Source organism: Carassius gibelio, chromosome A20 (assembly GCF_023724105.1).
Source record: "Carassius gibelio isolate Cgi1373 ecotype wild population from Czech Republic chromosome A20, carGib1.2-hapl.c, whole genome shotgun sequence".
Lineage (NCBI taxonomy): Eukaryota > Metazoa > Chordata > Actinopteri > Cypriniformes > Cyprinidae > Carassius > Carassius gibelio.
In genome coordinates this window covers 18642070-18665390 of record NC_068390.1, presented here as the reverse complement: position 1 = coordinate 18665390, position 23321 = coordinate 18642070, and the positions used below count along the sequence as shown (strand labels likewise).

Here is a 23321-nt window from a genome sequence, read left to right as displayed (position 1 = left end):
TTCAACCCTGCTAAAGAAGTCCTTACAGGGTAAAGACTTCTTGACCAACACCTCCATCTGCTTTGACCCGAACACAATATTGAGGACCAGCGGATCAGCCAGCTAGTCCCGTCCAGACCAGAATATCCAGCAAACCACACACAAACTATGCCAGCGGCAAGTGAAGGAAGAAAACACTGGAATAAAAGCAAAAGAGGTGTTTTGTGTAGGCCAACACACAAACATTAACACAGCCCACAGGCAAAGTAAATGAGGGGTTGAGAGATCTGCAGGTACTTAAATAATTTCATGGAATTAGGATGGCCTTTTCTCAAAACCATAATCTGAATGCATGAGTGTATGTGAACATGCAAAGCTGTTCTGTGGTTTGTGTAAATGTATTTGTCTAACCACAGTGGAAATCCCAAATAGACTTCCTTCTATTTACGACAGAATGACCAGTGTCCATCCAACTTCAATGGACGGCTACACAGGAAGATCAATCAGGTTGTTTGACTTTCACATGGGGAATAGCAAACAAATTCAGGCCGTAAATATACAGTGTGTGTAATTAATGATTAGACTTTAACCCCCGCCGCAGCCTGCGACACAGTGCTCCAATTGTCCTAGAAAACCTCTGTACATCCACACAGCCAGATGTAATAATAAACAGCCCTTCTCTCATAAAACACACAGCTAGACGATGCAACCTTTATCCTCAGCACTGCAATCAGCGGCCCTCCACGCCGTTAATAATTCACCAGGGCCAAGCGCACAACTGCTGAGCTAAAACATACAGTCAGTCTGGAATAAAGACACATAGTCTGACCAACAGCTCCTGCATTTACCAAAACTAGCTAATTATGTTATGTAATATACAAAAATAAATAATGAGCGAATAGCATTAAACAAAGGTCAAATGCTTGAAACGAATTAATTAAGCATACACTATGCAAATATACGAGTATAAATGCTTATACCTAAGCAAACTGAATTTTACAATTAAATTTTTCTTTCAGGTAAACTAATGACAGAGCAAAGCAAAAAAAAAAAATCTTGCTTAATGAAAGTGTTTTGAGTTATTCAAATTACAGTTTATTAGCCTACTAATGTTCTGCTAGTCTAACTGGTTTCTATTGTATTATATTTCAAAATGTAATTTATTCCTGTGATGGCAAAGCTAAGCTTTTTTTACATCGTCAAAGAAATAACGAAAGAAAAAAATATATAAAAATAATAAAATATAAAAAATACAGTTAAAAAATTAATTAGGCTATAATTTAGAGTGTTTCTCACATTTACATTCATTCAGTTAGCAAACAACACTTTTCCTCCACGTTTTGCTTTTGAAGCCAGGAAGTTGGCAGAGCGCTGAAAAGTCTTTTTAATTCAGCTTTAAAATGTAAGCAATTACCAAGATGCCAAGGGAAGGATTTTATTGTGCTCTGTCCCACATCTTTATGATTTGGGTTTATTTGTCCCCGTGAGTATGAAGTGTGTGTCTGTATGACTATATAAAATCTGTGCGTGTATCTGTATTTGTGGGAGCATTTGCTTATGTGGGAGAATATCGCAAAATGTTTGTTGAATTCAATATGGCCAGACCACTGAATTGTGTTTATGCTGGAAAGATGGATACAATGAAGGAAAGAAGGAGAGGAGAACAGGAAGAAGCCGTTAAAGATGAGTAGAGCTATCAGTGCTCTCGTCACTTCTTTCTCTGTTCCTATTCACAGAGAGATCAGGATCTGACCCATAACTAACAGAACCCTCCGGGCGACCTCTGACCTTCGGCTCCCATGAACCTGAGAGGCTGGCCATCACCTCCAGAACAAGGTCTCACAAATACTTGTTGACCCATGGTGACCTCCACAACACATTCCTCTCTCCCTGGTATGCTTCACAGGAATAAATGAAGGAACTCTGTTCTATCATCTTTCATGTAAACCTGTCCTGTCTCTGCATGCAACTACTCTAAATCAAACACACACACACACACATACACTCCACCAGGCCAGCTCTGCCTAATATGAGCCAGTTGATCATTAAACTTTACTACTGATCATAATGTCCCCCTTAGTCAATACAGCAGTAAACAAGACACTAAAATGTAATCTTACAATCTATTCTTTCGTCATGCACACCCATTCAAACTGTGGGCACACCTAAAGCTTTTAAATAATAATAATAATAATAATAATAGTCAAATAAACAAAACGGAAGCATAAATTCAAATGACTGTGTCCACACTTCTGATTTAATGAGACTTGAGTTTCAGCATGTGAAATATTTTTGATTACACGTGATACTCATCCTGTAGACTAGAGCACCTGCATGCCAGCCTCTGTTAGTGTATGCATTCTCTAAACCCATTTTCCTCATGAACAAAGTGGCATGTTTTAGTCTGAGAAGAGATGTTAACGGTGGCTCTACACTATCTCTTTTAAGTCAGACAGCATTCTCTGTTCACGGCTCAGAAAACTCTTCCAGCTAGATGATAACAGGGAGGAAGTATCAGGACTGGGATGAGAGCCGTGTCTCTCCTGAGACGGCCCCAGGAGGAAGTTTCCTGGTAACAGAGCTCAGTGTCTGCTGAGGACAAGCTCTGCTTCTCCACTGCTTTATCTAATTACATCTACCTGGATATAACAAAAAGCAAGAAACATAATAGTACAGTTTTAATGCCACTTTATGGAGTTCATGAATTATCTGTGTTGTTCAAACCTGCAACCTGCAAATTTGCAAAAAACTTTTTACCATGGATAATTTAAAGGCTGAAATTCTACCTCTGCTTGTAAATTTCACATTTTTTAAATTCAGAGTATAAGTACGGGTCACCATACTCTGCCACACAACACTTCACACTTTTTCACTAAGTCATGACACTCATGAGCCTATATGTTTGGACACCGACCACTAGGGGGCGGTATAATGTTTAAAATGATGAGTGTACAATGTAGAAACAGGGCCAAAAAGACACAGCTCTTTCCTCTAAACTACATTAAATTAAATTAAGCATGAAGATACTCCTCCGGCTGCTGCATGAGATGAAATATGCATTATCAATTTAATGTTCTTCATGTGCATTATCAAATGCATCAAATTTTTACATAAGTAATACTGATAATTATAATATAATATTATAAGAATTTACTTAGCCAGTCAATACTAATGCATTCTTTTAAAAGAATCCTAGTAAAGCCTATTACAACCAGCCCAAACATGTAATAGGAAAAAGTAAGGCAGGTGTTGACCCCTCACCCCTGACTAGTGACCCCTGCATGCTCATTGTTGGTTGGAGGATGTTGATGTTTCAGTGAATAGAAACAAAAGCCATCTAAAACCAGTCAGACAGCCTGATAGAGTCAGCTCTAAAACACGAGTCTTTATCAGGGAGTTTAACTCCTTAATGACTAATGCACGCAGACACACACAACACAGGCCTTGTGCACACACACTCACATTGACTCACCATGAAACAACCTAGACGACATGCTAGCAAAAATAAAGATATTGATACATAGTTTAAGTGAGTAGTTTTCAAATGGAGTGTAACACCCGAAGAAACATCTATATACAATATAATAATATACAACTAATCATATAATCATGCATAATTAAAATAACTTCAGCTTGTCTCATATCTTCACGCTGACCTCAAAGATTTATGTCTAGTCAGACTTTTTAGACCAATTTAGGCACTTAAAGCTATAAAGAAAATGCATTAAAAAGACTCAAGCCTCTTCCATGACTTTTTTAAACATGATAGAGTCTCTTAAGATCACCAAGGCTGCATTTATCTGATCTACAACACAGAAAACAGTAATATTGTAAGATATAGTTCAATTTAAAATAGCTGACAAATAGACAAATTACAATGTATGTCTAGGGAATGTCTTGATATAGATGGCAATGCAAATGTTTATGTGCGTGTCTGACGGGGTGACGTGACAGTGGGGGTGATGTCTAGATTCCATCTGTTCTTGGGGTCATCCTGTCGGCAGCCCTTTCCTCTTCCTGTAAGTGTGTGTGTGTCATGTCACTAACAACAGAGTGGTTTTGCTTACGTTTGTCATTGGTGGGATGCACTGCTAAAGGGAGGGAGAGAAGGAAAGGAAGGAAAGGAAAAAGAGAAGTGTCATCTGTCCAGAAGTGCTGCTCAGCTCCTTGTTCCTCCTTTTATCGTGCCATCCTGGAAAAAGAGGAAGCTGTAGTCTACTGTGAGAGTGGTCATATATGTGACCCTCCACATATCCTCTGTATGTTATGCATATATAAAAGTCAAAGAAACCCCAAATACCATTCAAGATATCAGCTTCAAAGATCTTGACAATGTATGGCCTTTGAGTGTGTGACTTTCTGCTTTTAGTTTTTTCAGTTCCCAGCAACTGCTTATACACCACTAATGTGTTACAACATCAATCACACACAGTATAGAGATTTTACTCATTAGCAGAAGTCATCTGCTCCACCCTGATCCACAGTGTTAGTCACACTGACAGCTGGGCTGTGTGTGTGTGTGTGTGTGAGTGTGTAGGTGTTTTAAATTCAAGTATGTTATAACTATTGCTGCCATGTTTTTACATGCTTTACGCAAAGTTTTAATAGCATGCTGTTGAACAAGTTTTAAAAGGACAAGCCACAATGTTTCTGACACAAATTAGTACATGTAGCTCATGTTCAATTCATAAATATTGATTGTTAGATATGAACTTAACATCTAAATGAACTGGTCTAAATAAACCTTTATATTATTTAAAATGACTGAATCAATCTGACCAACCAAAGTCATTTTTATGGCTTGGTTCAAGTAGAAATAACTAATTGGAGGGCAAAAGAAGACTATTTCTTATATATATATATATATATATATATATATATATATGTTACAATCATTATGCAATATAGATCGATTTTTATGAATATTACCATCAATAATGATAGAAAACCAGTCAGCACACATCAATAGTCTGTCTCTCTCCCTACCTCTCTTTCTTTCATGCTAACACACATATAAACCTTTGTATAGCTATCTTTGCGAGGACATACAGTCACAATGCAATCTCTAGCTCCTTACCCTAAGCATACCCATCAGAACTCAGTACCTCATCCAAACCCTTTCCCTAAACCTACCCTTTACCCAATTATAACCTGAACCCTAAAACCAAGTCTTGACCCTAAAACAACCCTTTAAAGGAGTCTCAGAAAGTGAGGACCGGCCAAAATGTCCTCACTTTACAAGACTGTTCTTACTCTGATGGTCTGAAACTCAAACTGGCCCTCACAAAGACACACACGCACACACATGGACACACACACACTGAAATGTCAAATGTAGGTCTCACCCAAATGTTGTTGTATAGGAATGCAGACAGACATGCCAATGAACGTGTCCATTACTATGATGTATGACGTATGAATACTTGTGTGTGTTTAGGTGTGTGTGTATCCGCGATCACCCAGGGCATTTTCTACTCTGAAGAGTGCAGGATCATCACAGTGAGCTCACAGGACTGGAATGAGAGCAGGACAGCAGGACTGCTCCACAAACACCGCCGGTAGTGAAAACTGATCTAAATGTATAACCTCAATTCAATCAAATGAACAAATCCAGTTCTGACTCGCTGATTACATGCTCATTTACCGAAGAATGGACATAAATGTTATTATGAAGATAATATATTATGAAAAATAGTGGCCGAAAAAAATTAAACATTTTACGAGAAAATAATTTACATATATATTTTTAAAAAAAATGTTGCTTATTCGATATAAATATGTTTCATAAAATGTTTTTCTAGAAATATATGCACTTTAAAAACATCTTAAAAATAATTAATTTAAAATGTATCATGTTATTATATAGATTATTTTTTTAATATGTGAACATAAAACAGTGTTGTGTGACATGAAATCTTAGTTTAGTTCCCAGCAAGTAAACAAAATTTTCTCACATGACCAATAAAACAAAATGTAAAAAAAATTGTCGGTGTAATCTAACACAGTAATGCTGATTATTATAATAAATTGAACTTGAAAATAAATAAATACATAAATTAATTAATAAATACAATAAAAAAACTGTTATTTCTTTGTGATTTCTTCTAAATAATTGAGTTTTCCAGTTCCTGGATAAAGAATACTGTGTTGTGTAAGCAGGCAAAATCTTTTTCATGAGTGGGGACTTTTCCAACTTTAGTTTGGCCACAAAATATTTGATCTATTTGACTTAAAATGTTTCTGCAATGGCTAAAGAGAAAGGCAGAAAGGGAAGCTAGGCTTATCCAATGCTGTTGGATTAGCATACTAAGAGACCTGGAGCCCCCGGGGAACCTCTCAGAAAAAAGTCACAATCAGGAGGAGAATTAAACTGGCATGGACTCCACACCTCCCATTGATCTGTTGACAGCCAACCTGGAAACCGGCCACAAACCTCAACGGTTCTCCAGAGAGGAGAACCACCAGTGTGGAGCCTGAAAACAAGACGATGACTTGTGGGAAGTGCCAGATTCGCTTTGTTAACTACTGCTAAACGGTCCTTTGGCTGTTAAATTATCCTGAGGGAATTTTTCGTATGTCAATCATTTAGCGAAGTAGTAGTTGTCAGTTAAAAGTTTGTGAAAAACACAATTTGCTAATGTTGCTGCCACAACATGGCTGCGTGCCTCCTCAATCTCAGATTTTGACACATGCTTTAATGCATCTTTGACGAGCGGGCTTTGGAAAGAGGGGGTGTGTCTAATTCAGTGGATTTAAATGTTGCAATTAAAAATAGCAGCTTTATTGTTAAGAAATGTGCATGCATTATCACTTTTAAAAAATAGTCTTAAAAATAGTTACATATACTTAAAATATTAGTGATCAAAAATTATGTAAGTCAACCCTCTACAATGCAAGTAAATTACTTGCATATGCGATTAAATCTTCATTCTGGCGACTAAATGATTTCTAATATTAACCAATGGCTAATGAATTCAGATATATTTTCACTCGTGAACACTCTCTGACTGAGGGCTTCAGAGTTTCACTCTCCGTCAGTCGGTCTGTGCTTTTTTTCAGTTCATCTCAATGGATGCGCAGTGCACCTGTATTTAATGTACCGTAAACTTTAATGTGAAGGCTTTCTCTCACACACGCAGAGACAGAGAGAGAGAAAAAAAGAGAACTGAATTGCTACATTTAAACAATATTATTTGTTGTATTTTCCTATCAAAATAATGCCATTCCTATGGAAGTCTTTAGCTTTTAAGAACAGACTAGTGATGTGTCGTTCTTGAACGATTCGTTCATTTTGAACGAATCTTTAATGTGACTCGGGAAGAACGAGTCGTCTCAGGGAGTGATTCGTTCAGTCGCGCATGCGCATTATTCTATGGGTTCTGTTCTAGTAGTAGTAATTCACTTGTCATTCAATGCAGTCTTGAGCCGGAAAGAGAATTGATTAGTTCATAGTTCGAGTCTATCGGGTTTTTGACTCGTTCCTCAATCACGTGACAGCCCAATACGTTAAACCCAATGCAGCATGAGCCGGAAAGAGAATTGATTAGTTCATAGTTCGAGTCTATCGGGTTTTTGACTCGTTCCTCAATCACGTGACAGCCCAATACGTTAAACCCAATGCAATATGAGCCGGAAAGAGAATTGATTAGTTCATCTCATGAGTCTTCAGGTCGAGTCGTTCCTTAATCACGTGACAGACCCATACGCTAAAACCATAGACACTGACAGTAAAAGAATGCAGATAATTGAATAGTTCATCTTTCGGTTCTTCGGGTTTTTCGTTCTTTTGTACTGTGTGACAACATTGGCTAGAGTAATTAGTTCATTTACAACTTTCCTTACAAAATGGGTGCGTAGTACTTATTTATTATTAGTATTATTTACTCTTACAGTAACGTGATGCATTTCTGGTTTCAAATTGTTGTTTTTAATTTCTGTCATGGTGGTACTTTTCCATAACACTGAATGTGGAAATAAAGATTATGCTTAAAATGTTGATCTTTTTTTCTGTCTGTTTGTTTGTTTTGGTTTAGTTGTGCAGTTATTAAATCAGATTGTCTGTGTAAACCATACTTTTGTAACATATGACACTTTATAAACATTAAAAACACTGTACATACTTTTGAATAGTTGTTTATTGTTTATTACAGAAAAGCTTTGTAACAAAGAGGACAACTATTCCAAAATAAATTAAAATAATAAAAATGTAAATAATTAAAAATGAAATTAAAATTAAAAGATAATAAAGCCACAGGGTCTAATAACCTTAACAAATGAACTTTAAAAGTACAATATAAAAAAAAAGAAAAACTTAATATTGCACAACAAGCTATTCCCAAAATAATTTTAAACCATTTGAATAAAAAATAAATGAAAATTAAGAGATACTAAAGCTATGGAGCCTTATAACAATAACAAATTACCTTTTAAAATCACAACAACAAAAATATTGCACAACAAGCTAGTCTTTTTCTAAATAAATAAAAATAAATAAGCTTTAAAATAAATAACACACTGTGGCTATATTTTTAGGACTTGCTTTAAGGCATGTTTACATTATTAAAACAAAAACAAGCTCCCTGACCTTGGATGGGCTGAGTCTGTGAGTTCTTCTATCTGAGATAATCTGCCCAGTTTTAGAAAAAAAAAATTCAGATGGCACGGATGTGGCCACAATGCAAAGTCTTGTCTTTGTGACTTCAGAAAGGCTTGTGTATACTGGTGAACATCTCCTCCACCAGGCCAGAGGGTCTGATGTGCGGGGTAAGAGTGGCTCTGCAAGGTTGGCATCTCCATCATAGCATCTGAGGTCTTAGAAGAGGTAGCAGAAGGCTCAAACTTAACCTCTCGTCAAAGTCTTCCCAAAACATGGCCCTGCACTGGCAGTGAACCAGGATCTGAAACGCCTCACTCTGAGCTGGGTTAAAACTGTTAAAGCTGAAGTTATCATAACCTTAATGTCTTTAACATTTGTCTTTAACATTAATAATTCAAATTCAAAATGTTATTTGCTTTTAATGTATGTCATTATGTCCTTTTTTGAGCAATCTTCTTATACATATATTACACCAATATGTCAAGTCTGCCTAGGAAAAGCAATTATTATACCAGCAAACTCAAAATTGGAGTAAAAATGAACAAACTAGTCTATAAATTCTTTTTATTGTAAGCTTGGATTATTATATTATTATATAGCCTAGTGTTTATTTACCGATAGACAGTCAAGAAGACAAATTAATCAAAATTTTATTTATAACAGGGTTTTATTTATTTATAAAATAATAACAAACCACAGATCCTCAACAAACAGTAACAAAAACACTGTGACAGAAATGTCAGAAATAGCGCATGGGGCTGTCACGTGATTAAGGAACGAGTCAAACTCGACCCGAGACCCGAAAGACTCATGAGATGAACTAATCAATTCTCTTTCCGGCTCAAGACTGCGTTAGTTTTGCGTATGGGGCTGTCACGTGATTAAGGAACGAGTCAAACTCGACCCGAGACCCGAAAGACTCATGAGATGAACTAATCAATTCTCTTTCCGGCTCAAGACTGCGTTAGTTTTGCGTATGGGGCTGTCACGTGATTAAGGAACGAGTCAAACTCGACCCGAGACCCGAAAGACTCATGAGATGAACTAATCAATTCTCTTTCCGGCTCGAGACCGCATTGGTTTCGCGTATGGGGCTGTCACGTGATTAAGGAACGAGTCAAACTCGACCCGAAAGACTCATGAGATGAACTAGTCAATTCTCTTTCCAGCTCAAGACCGCGTTAGTTTTGCGTATGGGGCTGTCACGTGATTAAGGAACGAGTCAAACTCGACCCGATAGACTCATGAGATGAACTAATCAATTCTCTTTCCGGCTCAAGACCGCGCTAGTTTTGCGTATGGGTCTGTCACGTGATTAAGGAATGACTTAAACCCGAAGACTTCTTGTCAGATAAGAGGTGAGATGAGCTAATCACAGACTGAAGACCCAGGTAAAGAATGAGTATTTTTTTCTTTATCATAGCATTTTATTTTTGTATTGTTTGTAGTGTGATCAACGTTTGCGTAAGTACTAGATGTGTTGGGGAGGTAGCACTTAATATTTTAATATCATTTTGCTAAAATGAACGAAATGAACGAAATGACTCGAAAAAAGATTCGTTCATTTTGCTGAACGAGACTCAAAAGTCCGAGTCGGTAAAATGATCCGAACTTCCCATCACTAGAACAGACAGGTTTTCCGGTAGTGGGTGGAGTTAATGCGCAAATCGCAATATCATTGGCTGGCGCTCATCTATTATCGTCCCTGTTTTGATTTCAGCAAATCAGTTCAAGCGAACACACATAACCTGATTAATATTCATGAATCCAGCAGTTCATTAATCCTTAGTAGTCCTTAAAGGGTATTTTTTATAGTTCTAATTATTCGAATTCATATCATTATTATCTTATCAGTATTTATGTTAGCTTTTTCAGAAATAAAGGAGGAATAAAAAGGTATTATTTTCTTTGCAATTAAAATGTTACGATTTATGCTAGTGTTAAGATATGTGAAGGTATATTTGTAGAATGGTAAAAATTTAAGACAGGAATACGAATGAAACACAAAGAGAAAAAAACAAAACAAAATTTATTCCGCACTGAGACTGAGGTGATTAATCTTACTGAAGGAGAGAGGAAAAGAAAAGCAGAGAGTGTGAGTAAGAGCCACTGAAGTGTGAGGGACCATGGCCTCTAGCTAATCTACAGCCGTCTCCTTTCTCTTTAAATAAACCAAGTTGAAGAGCAGGAGATCCTTACAACTCTCTCCCACCTTCCTTTGTCAGCGAACCATACACTCACACTCTCCGTGGGCCCATTACTGTCTGATTTAAGAGGAGGTGAGAGAAAGAGGGGTCAAGAGAGAGGCAGAGAGAAAGTCAGCTGTGTTATGCTGATCAGGCAGACGCATGGCTGAGAGTCGTCTGTCACCATGACAATAGGGTTCCCGACACAGGGCTGGCGCTCTGCCCTCTGCAGCGGGAACCAGACAACTCACACACGCACGGACACACCCAGCTGTCAGACACAACCAACACACGCCGATGAAGATGGCAGCCAAATGTGAATGACAGAGGGCCATTGGGATTTTAATGAGGGATGCGACCTCGGCCCTGATGTCAGAATGACCTAAGTCTGTCAGATTGTGAAGAGATTCATAAAAGGCCTTGTAATAGACAAATTTAGGCTTTATTATTGCTACAAAAATTTGCTATAAACTTCTGGCTCATGATGCCTCTATTAAAACTCAGTTAGTCATGCATATCTTTCTGCGTCAAACCAAGCGCACGCTAAACATTATCAATTCTACATGGCAAATCTCTCTCTGTACTTGTCATTTTGATAGTACTAGAAGCGTAAATCATGTTTTGTGTGCTTTTTTTTGTTGTCTGTCCTCTTCCTTCACTGACACTCTCAAATTAAATGTTGTCAAACTAAATGTTACTAAATATGCAGTTTTATTTGTATTATTATTATTTTTCTTTAAATACCATAATAATTTATAAAGTACATGCTAATGTATTTTTCACTAGGGTATGCATTAGACATGCGCCGGTATTCGGTAATGCAATATGTCAAGGTAATTAATATGCACGATATTGTTATAGTGGGCACTTCTAAATACCGTGAATAATTATTACATATTATTCTGAATTTGGAATGCAATTTAAGAATACTTTTCCCATCAACTGGTCAAAATGCATAACACCGCTTTATGCTGCTTAAAAGACGTGTGCTCTAATGTAAAAAAGCACGCATCACGTAAAAGATGCGCTGAATGAAAGCACATCACTCTCTGACAGCAGATGGCGCTAAACTGCAGAAAATACTGCCTGGAAACCCCATGAATAAAGCAGCTGCTACTTTCTAAAACATATTTAAATCATTTTAACCGATCATTAAATCGACTTAATAGATTTTTTTCATTTTAATCTGGACTACAACATGCCCTAGATATTGTTTGAAAGTGTTTTGATTCTTTATTGTTAATTCACACTTTAAATTAGGGCTTTATTAGTTAACATTAGTTAATTAATTAATTCACTTAACATAAACTGCCAATGAAAAATTATTCTAAACATTCATTAATCTTAGGTATTCCAATATATAATAACATGTTAAATTCTAAAGTTGCAGCTGTGTTATTTAATGAGCTAACATGAACTTAAATTAAAAACTTTTAATCTAGTATATTTCTGTATTGCTTAATTGTATTTAAATGTTAAGTTATTTTTGTTATAAGAAAAAAGTTATTTAACCTGTTAAATTGTATCATGACCACTTTTTTAAATTAAATTTAAATACCGTGATAATACCATATACCTTGACAAAAGCATGAGCAGTTAATCGCAACAGGAAAATTTGATACCAGTCCCTAGTATGCATACAGTCAGTAGATTCTAAATTACTTAATTGCTAGACTTAAACTGAGCAGGAAAGTGCACAGCAAGATGAAGAGAGTGAAAAGACAAAAACCTGTACAGATTTTGCGTAGAGGATTGTTTTCAAGTCATTCAGCATATCACCTCATATCTCGTTTTACAGATTCATAAAATACACAGAGACAGAGTCAACCAAAAAGATCAAGAGAGAGAAAGACAGGAGTTGTGACAGAAGGAGCAGAATCATAAAGGACTTAACTAGGCCCTATTTGGCACTTACATAAAATTTCATTTCACTGATTCATTTCAGAAGTGCACATATGAATGCTAATAAAAAATAAAATAAAAACTTATCAACTTATCAAACCATTAAAATTAATCAGGATATTTGTGTTTACCTACTTTATATTTAAGAATATATGTAAATTATAGGTTAACACAATTTTTATGGGTGGACCTCCTCTCTCCCGGGCCCAGGACAACATTCCTGGTCTTGACTCCCTAGCAATGGAATCCAGTTGTCCATGATATATCTCCTTTAAACATTCAAACACAGATGGCTTCATGTCAGACAGGTCCTTATCTGTCTGTAGGTGTGAGAGAGCCAGACCCCTGGGAAAGTTTGGTTGTTTGGTTCATTGACTTTCTCACAACATTGCAAACTCAATGAGTTTGTTTGAAAAGCCACATTCATTGAACTTTCGATTTTCGACATTTCGTTTTATTTTTTTAAATTTTTTTTATCTTTCTGACATTACTTTATTAAACCTACTGTGTAAAACATCATTAATCTCATGATCAAAATACCAATTGTGTTTCTTCCAAGTGACTTTGATATTATTATAATTATATATATTGCATCCACTACAGTTAATAATTTGGAGACCGTAAGAATGATTATTTATTTTAATTTAGCAAGGGTGCATTAAATTCAAAAGATCTTAAGTAAAAACATTTATACAAAAGATGTCTATTTCAAATAAATGTTGTTCTTTTGACCTTGCTAATCAACAAAGAATCCTTAAAAAATTAAACAGCACAACTGATATCAATGTGAAATACTTCTTGAACACCAAATCAGTATATTAGAATAATTTCTGAAGGATCATGTGACATTGAAGATTGACATAATGCTACTGAAAATTCAGTTTTGCCATCACAGGAATAAATTGCACTTTCAAATAAATATATATGTTATAAATAAAGTTATTTAAGCAATAATACTGTTTCAACTGTATTTTGATTTGAAATGCAGCCTTTATTGAGGTTAAGAGACTTCTTTCAAAAACATTTTAAAACCTTACCAAAAATATAGAGCTTGAATAAAGGAACAAGAAAGGTGGAAGACAGGAGAGTAAGAGTGAAATTATGGACAGAGATGGATAGTTTTCTCTCTCCTCAGGCAAAAGAAGGAGTAATAATGTGAACAGTAATATATGAGAGTTAATGATCCATGAGACGAAACACAGAGAATGAAACAAGCCTGAAGGTTTTCACACATATACACATTCCTTGGGCACAAGCTTCACTTTCTCATAATGACCTCATACCTGGATCATTTCACATCCAACCTCACATTTCCTCAAAGGAAGAATAATTAGATTGGCTGATTAAACAGCAGTAAAAATGGCTAGACAACTGCAAGAACCTTTAAAGACTGACAATTATCTCACACAAAACATTGATGAACCATGTTCCATCAGAGCCACAGTGTTTTTCCCTATGACTGCCCCAACCCTGAGGACATTTTTCCCTTTCCACAGCCTGTTTCTTAAACATTCCAATCCTTCTGTTCTGCCCCGCTCCCGGGTGTAGCACCAGGGTGTAAATCAACTGCCCCGGCTGTACAGACAGCCGTAGTCTCATTGTGCACACTGTGACCTGTGAGGTCCAGGAATAAGGGCTATTTTCCTTTTATTACTCCTACACAGATCTGTGTTTCATGGATCATCTCATGTGATTTATGATAGTAGAGCCAGGCATTCATTACATCACTGGCATCAGTCTCCATCTCTCTCTCTCTCTCTTGCTGCTTTGGCACACAATATCTTCATCAGCATCAGTTAAATTTACTTACCCTCAGGCCATCCAAGTTCACTTGCTTACTAATGGACCCCCTGCAGTAAATGGGTGCCGTCAGAATGAGAGTCCAAACAGCTTAGAAAATTACAATAGTAAATACACAAGTAATCGACCCAACTCCAGTCCATCAATTAACTTCTTGTGAAGTGAAAACCTGCAAAGCTGCATGCAGGAAACGTTATTATGGACTATTGGACAGAAGTGAAAGTTTAAAGTTAAAATGCAATAATAATGGATTTATTTCTTAAACATGCCATGGAGTTGTGTGGATTATTGTAATGTTTTTATCAGCTCTTTGGACTCTCATTCTGACGGCAGCCATTCACTGTTGAATATAGGCTAGCCCACAGCCAATATTACTTCATTTACAGTACTTCATGAACAAGTTTTGATAGTTCAAATCCTACTAAGTCATAAAAGAGTTTTAATAAGAATGGAAAGCTTTGTATTCTTCTGATGTTGAGTATAATGAATAAAGACTGTATGACTTACCTGCAGCAGGAGAAATGGTCAGGAACAGCAACATTGAGGGAGAGAGAAGAGACAAAAGAGACTCGTAAGTCAAGTAAATGAAATCATCAATTAATTCTACACACAACAATGTGTCTTCCTTGTGTTATTTGAACATATTGTTCTCTTATGCTAATTAGTGATCGCCCTTTTAAAAGCATCCACAACATTTCTGATCATCGTTATCTCACACAGTAAGTGCATAATGTGTAATAATTTAGGCTCTAACCTGCTAACAACATTAGTCTCAAGTGATCCGATGATAAGTAGTCACCAGAGACAGATCGTTGTTTACACCTGTTATAACTGCACCTTCAACACTGGATGTCGTCAGAGGAAGGGTCTCTTAATTTGTGACAACAATGATGTCAAAATTGATAAACTCTTAAAAATATATTTACTCTTATTAATTTGGTCTGCCACAATTATATCTTCATTTTATTTAACTGTGGCAGCTTTCCAAATTAGAATTACATCAGCTTTATTCACACTGGCAAAATAATCAAAATAAAAATATGAAATAAATAAAATAACAATCAATATAACAATTAAAACAATAAAGTTTCACGTCAGTTATAGCTGATTATTATAGATTTAGAATTCATCTCGTGGCAATTCTGTTCCTTTCTGTGCAATTTATTCCTAAAGAAATTTAGAAACAAATTAAATTTGAGAAAATCTAACACTTCTTGGAGACTCAGCTGGACATGCAAACCTGATAATGAACACTGCCAGAACGCTCATGCGTGTGTGAGGAAACCACAGGGAATGCTGGAGGAGGGGATTCTATCCTGTGTGTGTGTGTGTGTGTTTTAAGGATGAATGAGTAAAACCTCTAGATGTGGAATGCAGTTGAATAACCACACAAAAGACCCTCCACAGCTACCTGCCAATTCTGCCAAACCGTTGTTTAAAAAAAGGCCTGTATAGGTCAGGAAAACTAACTTCACTAACATATCTCCCCATCTCTAACATGCTCAAACAAACAACAGAAATTATTTTTCAAATGTTAGCAAAGGTCTGAGGCTAAACCTTTTGGTCATTTTGCACCTAATCTGTACTTCACAGAAACGAAATGCGAGGTCTCAGCTGTCAATCAAAAGTCAGGGGAGGAGTCATGGACAAAGAAGAGGTGGAGTCAGCGACTCAGTGAGGTGCACAAATCCACTTCTGCAGGGCAGCATGAAGAATTGTATAAATACTTTAAATAACATATTGTAATATACTGTAATATATAAAAAAATGGCTGCCAAAGAGGCAATAATAATAAACAAATAAAAAACATTACAAAAATTACCTACCAAAAATTTAAAAACAAAGCCGATTTGGGCAAAATAAAATCAAAGGCAATTTAAATGCAATATTTACAACTATAATGCATAATATATAATAATAATATGACATAGAAAGATACTTTTACTTAAATACAAATAAACAATACTCTACACTTTTGTTTTCATTTTTCTTCGAAAAAAGTAAATCACTCTTAACACACAGCCTAAGTACTCAGTTAAGTTATGAGCCATAACAAACAAAACAAGCACAAGCTTATTCTCATTCCCTTAATGGCTGTACCTGAGTAAGGGCTTCTCCTCTTCCTGTAGCTCCAGAAACTGATCCCTTTGACAGGCATGACTGTGTCCGTTTATCCCCCCAGAGCTCCACAAACACTCACACTTCCCCACTCTGCTGCTCCCAACACACACGTCACATACACACACCTCCTCCACACCACGGCACATGTGCTCTAAACACACAAACCCCAGTGTAAAGGGCCCGCCTCGAACAGGGATAGGAGTTGGGGGGGTTCACAGAAGCCTGACCGCAGTGACCCCTGCCAGGCAGGTTGCCAGGGAGATGCCGCATCATCTGAAGAGGCTTGCGGTTGCTAGGTGAGCACCGCTTAAACATCCTACAACGACTGAAGAGGCTGATGGAGCTCATAATGTAATTTGCCTCATACAAACCAACAAAGAAAATCTGGTAGTTTGGAGAGGCTCCTTCGAAGAGATGTATGGGGACACTTGGCTCTCAAAAAAGCTTAAAGGTTTTATAGATAATTGCAGCGATAGAGGAATTAACAGGGATACTGGAAAATATAATAATATATCAATTATTGGGGTTTCTGGGTCACACCAGATCATACACTTGACCACACACTCTTAAAAATAAAGGTTCCAAAAGTGGGATTTGCAATGGAAGAACTATTTTTGGTTCCACAAAGAATCCTTCATGGAACAGTTCTTAAATCAATTTCTTAGAATATATATTTGATCTAATATCTGTTCTATTATCTGACTTGTCTTTATTTGACAGGTGGGGAGCAACAAAAGTTACAGGGAGAGAGAGGCAGAACAGGACTGGGAAATATATTCCCAAATATATTTATATTCACATAGCCTTTGATGAAGATACATTTTTATTTACAGCTTGCATGCAAAATACTGAATTGTAATGTTTTTTCCCCCCAAACACCATCATCAGTGTAGCCATATTTAATCAGAAAAATCTCTTGAGTTGCATTACTATTTGTTATGCCCATGAGAGATTAATACAGAGTGCTGTATGATGTTTAAAGCAGAGACACGAATTGGGGAATCTAAAAGTGTTGCCACATGCTGGATGGCACCAGCTCTCACACAGTCCTGAGTGCCTGTGGTCTCATAATGGCCAAGGGAAGCATGGGAAGTCTCCAAATCTCATCCCATCACTAACCACAAAGCAACAAGGGATTCCACTGTGAGATAATTTGTTTATGATTTTACTACTGATGACTCTGCCATGAAGCTGCTTGGGAAAATGATTTACAAAAGACAAAAGCTATATGCTCATAGTTAAAAAAATAAGTCACACAAACTCAAATTTGTGAGCCAATATTATTTTGCTTGTTAAGTAAACTGTTTAATGTTGCCAGATTTTGACAGAAAATAACTTACTTAGCAAATAAGGGATGTACAATATATCAGAGCTCAATATAAATGATCAAACAGTGTACAATATTTTAATTCAGCATATTGGTTGATATGGGAAATGCATGCTAATTTCCTCCATTTTTTCATAAAGTGTCTATGGGCCAAACAACCACACCAAAATTCGTAAAAACAATAAAAATGATTTGTGGAATGTAATGCCACATGTACAAGATGATTGTCTCACTATAACAATCCCAGATTCTGTAAACTCTATTAGGCACACCTAACAGATTCATGAATCCTCTACATGCATGTCAAGCAGAACACGCACCTGCTATAATTTCAGAAATGTTAAACCGATGCCCCAAAGAGACAAGGAGTGAGAGATGTAAACAAGAACTACAGTAAGTTTATAGGTCAAGTGTCATTTACATGTCATAGATGGGATGGGCCAAACAACTGTTCCTCAAGCCAGTGAGTACACAAACTACATATTTAGCCTTGGCATCAGTGGTGACATGAGACTCTCAGACGCTGGTGTGTGTGTGTGTGTGTGTGTGTGTGTGTGTGTGTGTGACTGAGTTCTCGAGAGGATCAGTGACATGTCTGACCCTATGGCTGCCGCTCCTTGTTACTGCACAAAGGAATTCAGTGTACTGGAAGATTAAAAAAAAATTGTGGTAAGACATATTAAAGATGCACAGAGAAGTGCAGACAGTGAATGAGCTTCACCCATTTTCAAACTATCCTGCACCAAACTCACACTTCCTTCTCCACATTTTAAAGCAGAGTGTATATTCTCTGCCTAGATTGCACATCCTGCGATGTGACTATCGTGGATTCGTACATCGCGATATCGATGCTTAAACGATACATCGTGCAGCCCTGATGTTAACTATCAAATCTTGTTCATGAAGTGTTTGGAGAGTTTAGGGTGGGGGCTTGAAGGATGTAAATATAGACCCACTCCAAATCCAGCACTGGGACACTCTGACCTGTCCAGCCCACATCAGTCCTGGGTCAACCCTGAGTGCAGAGAATATAGCGTGGAAGTGTCTCAAATTAGCTTATTGCTCCCTGTATACCTCACATCCTTAATGTCACTGAATGACAAGCTATTTATAGACAGGTTACAGAAAGGAGGTGAGTGTACAGAATGAGACCAAACCCAGTTCTGGGACAGAGGTAAGAGATCAATAGCATTCATGAAATATGATGGGAGCCCAGAGAGTAACTGACGTGGGCTGGGTCCCTGTCCTCCAAGACCATGTGACCATTTTGAAGACAACTGGCTGGCTGATTTACTCTACTTATCTTTGAATTTTTGTTAAGTATATATAAATCATTTTCACACAATTAATATTAAAATGGTTTAGGATAATTTAAATAATGTTTAGATTCATGTTTTAATCAATAATTCATATTTTAAGACTTCATTTTTTTAAGACTAAGAATTATTTTTTTTAGGATTAAAAGTCTAGGTCTGGGACAAACCCGCATTGGTTGAATGGACCAACTTGAAATACATGCTTTTTAATGCTGTTTGGACACATTTCATGTTATATTTTGCTGCTAATTTGAATGTGAGTTTGGCCAACTGTTGTTTTGTAATTTTCTCATTCAACAAAAAAGAAATTCTTGTAAGCCCTAAATAGCTTCCTTGGGGTTTTGTATATATGGCCACTGAGTGAACTGACTTTTTTGAAAGGGTATAACAATAAAATATATTCATAAATGATGACCATTATTGTGACCTTCATGTAAAAAATAAATTAATGAATTAAAAGTATCATATTTCAAATCAATTCAAATCAGGCTCAAGCTCCCAGCTGTGCTTTCTGCCATGCATGCTGCCAATTCAGTAAGACAATTACAAAATACTACACAGACAGAGCTACTGTTAAAATAACTGGCATCTCTGATGGGTTCCAGATGGGTTTGTGAGACGGTATCCTCCTCCTCATTATAGAGCTCTGCGCAGCACATGTGGAATCACTCTGGTCAGATCCACTCAAACCTGTCCCCACCACCACCGCCATCACGCCTGTATCTCTGTCTCTGTACAGAGGCATCTTCAATGGGAGCGGTGGTCTGGTCGGGACCCACTCAGGCACCACATGAAAGGCAGACTGGGTGTGCCACCATATGCTTCTCAGAAAGATGGGGGATGGATAGAGGGTGGTAAAGGAAAGAGAGGAAGGCCTCGGGAAGTTCTTCTGGATTCATCTACAGGCAGATACTATTAAGAGTCAAATAAAGAAACAATATGAGCTATATACTGAGCTCAGATTAACTCAAAGGAGGGAACTGGTGATTGGTGGGCCCCATGTCTGCAAAACAGATAATAGCAACTGTTTTAGCTAACACCACACACACCTCCTCACACTCTCCTAGGCCAATTAAGATAGGTTGTTATGTTGTTAGTGAATGCTTACAATAAACTCCCCCTCTGTCACACAAACACACACACAGAGAGAGAGAGAGAGAGAGAGAGAGTGACTCCAACAGAAGCTACAATTAATAATGTAACAAAGTTGAGGGATCTGTATAAAGCAGGATGTCAGTGTATTTAAATGACATAAAAATATAGTCCACTCAAAAATGAAAACACATTTCATCATTCTGACTCACAGTCAGTGCCATCACTGACTCGCTTTATTGTTCCAAACCTTATTTGACGTTCTTTTTCTGTGGAACACAGGTTTTTTAAGAAATGTTTCAGTGTTTGGTTACCAACATTCGTTACAAAATCATTTGTGTTTCACAGAAGAACGTCATACAGGTTTGACATGAGGGTGAGTAAATTATTTTTGGGGGGAGTGAAATTTCTGTTTAAATTTAAAGGGGATATTTCAAAACTTTATTTAAAAATGCAAATTTAAAGAAATTAAGACCAAAGATCAGTACCGTGTGTAAACTGGCACAAATGAAAACGAGGCTGTGAGGAATAATAGACACAGTTGTTGCAAAAATACATCTTTCTAAAAATTTCATTTGAGCCTAAATGAAAAGCATATTAGTTAATATGTTTTCGCATTCTACTCCACTGATGCCCATTTAAAAAGCTGTAAAATTATCTCCCTGTCAGAAGAAGACAAAGACTTCAGAAGCTCCAGACTAGGGATCCCAGCAGACCAATGATCTCCCAGAAACCGCAACCCTTCATGGGCTGATTATCCCCACTCATCCCCCAACTCTCCAGCTTCAGACACTACTGTGATCCCAGAGGAAATAGAGAAAGAGAGGGGCTGAAGCAGGCTAACTGGGGCCAGGCTAGATACTAGCCTTAGAGCGGCTACGGTGATGTTTATTTGATGTTTATCCACTCAATAGAGAAGTGTGAATAAAAGATGAAGAAAAGAGCAGACACAGAGGGAGGAAAAGGAGAGATGGAGATTGGGTTTTCAGGGGAGATCAAAGTTAAAAGGTATTTATCGACTAATAATTGAGATTTTTATTGTTTTATCAGATTTGAGGAGTAATTGTATAAAAGTTGTAGAGCTTTTAAAAGGGCACGGTAGCAATGGAAATTCTGCCATCATTTACTCACCCTCATGTCATTCCAAACCTGCAGTCTGAATGAGATTGGGATGTACTACATTTGCAATCTTGTTTTTGTCATGTGACCCACCTTCGGCATCAGTTGCATCACTTAACTGCCATTCACAAATTCTACTGTTTCATTAAACTATAGATTCAGATATGCTCAGCTCACATACTGTTTTTACATACTGCTATATATATAGTATAAAATAATATATATTTGGATGCAAGGATTATAAGCAGTGTGTTAACTTGTTAAGTGAGTTTTTCTTGATAAGTAGCTTTCCCAACACTGAAAGTTCCATACACACTTCACACACACTCAACGTAGGCCTACAAGATTTCTAAAGTTCCCAGGGCAAAATTCCACACATAGACACAGGAGCTCAGGAGGAATCCTAAAGCGATTAAACAGGTGAAAGACGAGACTAGTACCAATTCAAAGCAAAACAAGAGCCCCACCCAGAGAACCTGAACTCCTGCTCAGGGCTGCAACAGCAAACACTGATCGAATCCTTCTCCCAACGTCTGAAACACTCCCTGGTGGTGTTTGCATGTGGATTAAATGTGTCCTGATTCATTGGAAGGTGCATGATACACCCTCAACTGTTGTTCTCAGATCTGCCTGAGTGCTGAATTGTATCAGAGGATACAGAAACAGCAGATCTAATGTTTCCTGTGAAGTGTCCGGATTTCCTAAGTCTCTTGTTTCCTAATGATACACTAGACATGACAGACTTTACACTGTGTGTGTGGTAAGATTATGAACCATGAATCACATACATACTAAGCTAAACCTTGAGTGAATTCAATAGTGATACTGCTATTTGAAATGGGTTTGACTTTTCATAAATAAAGTTATTGATTTCGGAAGTTGAATAAAAATGGCTGTCAACAACCCCCGATTCAAGGCATGCATTGCGGATGGGCAACGTACGGTAGTTAAAATATTCTGATACTTTTTAGTATATGCTTAAAATATATATATCTGTATTTATTTATTGCTCAGTGTCACATGAGTGGAGACGCAAATAAAACCTGAGGCCAGAGAAACTAACCACAAAGCAAAGTAACTTGATGCTTTTTTGTCCTGGTCATTTTTCATAGTATCCGAGCTCATCCGCAGAGGAAGTGCGTTTGTGAGGGATTTTCCATGAGTGTGTGAATGTCAGAGGTCCATCTCTCTACAGGATGAGATGTTGTGCTACAGAGACAACAGTGTTTTATGAGGACGGATGAGGTCTGTTCTGTCTACTGAAGTACTGAGGAGTGCATCAGTGCATTCCACTGCTGTCTGGTAATCAGTCTCAAACAGCAGCAAACATGATCTTTTCAGTCAGTGAGGGAAATGAACAAACCCCTTTATGTTTGGGGAAGCAGATGAAGATGGATCAGTTTGAGATTTGCCCTGCAGCTGAACGTTTGTATGAATGAAGTACACATGACATGCATAACTGAGCTATTGGTCAAAGCACATCAGAAGACTAGTCTAGTCCTTTTCTCTTTGCTATGGTGGTAACAAAAAGTACCATCAATAAGGTGCAAACACACAGCTGTTGCACTACAGACACACTGACCTAAAGTCATACAAATACAAGCAGGAGAGTGGATATAACAGGAAAAAAAAACATTCTTCTGTATTTTTAGCTCTTTCTCATCCCACAGGATTAAACCAAGTGTGGAGGAAAAGTGCAAGCTCTCCAGCAATGGTCAGTGGAAATATGCTAAAAAAGCATAAATCTAAAACAGATTTGACCACACACGCACACTTTTCAACACAAAGCGTGTTTGTTCAGAGGGGTCGAGGTGTGTAACAGGGATCTTGTGGCTAAGTGTGTGTGAAAAGGTGTTTTATTTTAATATCATTTTATTGCCTGT

At 37.3% G+C, this 23321-nt stretch overlaps 1 protein-coding gene across 2 annotated transcripts in view; it reads right to left on the bottom strand.

Annotated features, from left to right (window-relative positions):
* The window catches only part of LOC127938674 (NHS-like protein 1), an 87607-nt gene that overhangs the window by 49178 nt on the left and 15108 nt on the right, over positions 1-23321 (bottom strand). The window lies entirely within an intron of this gene.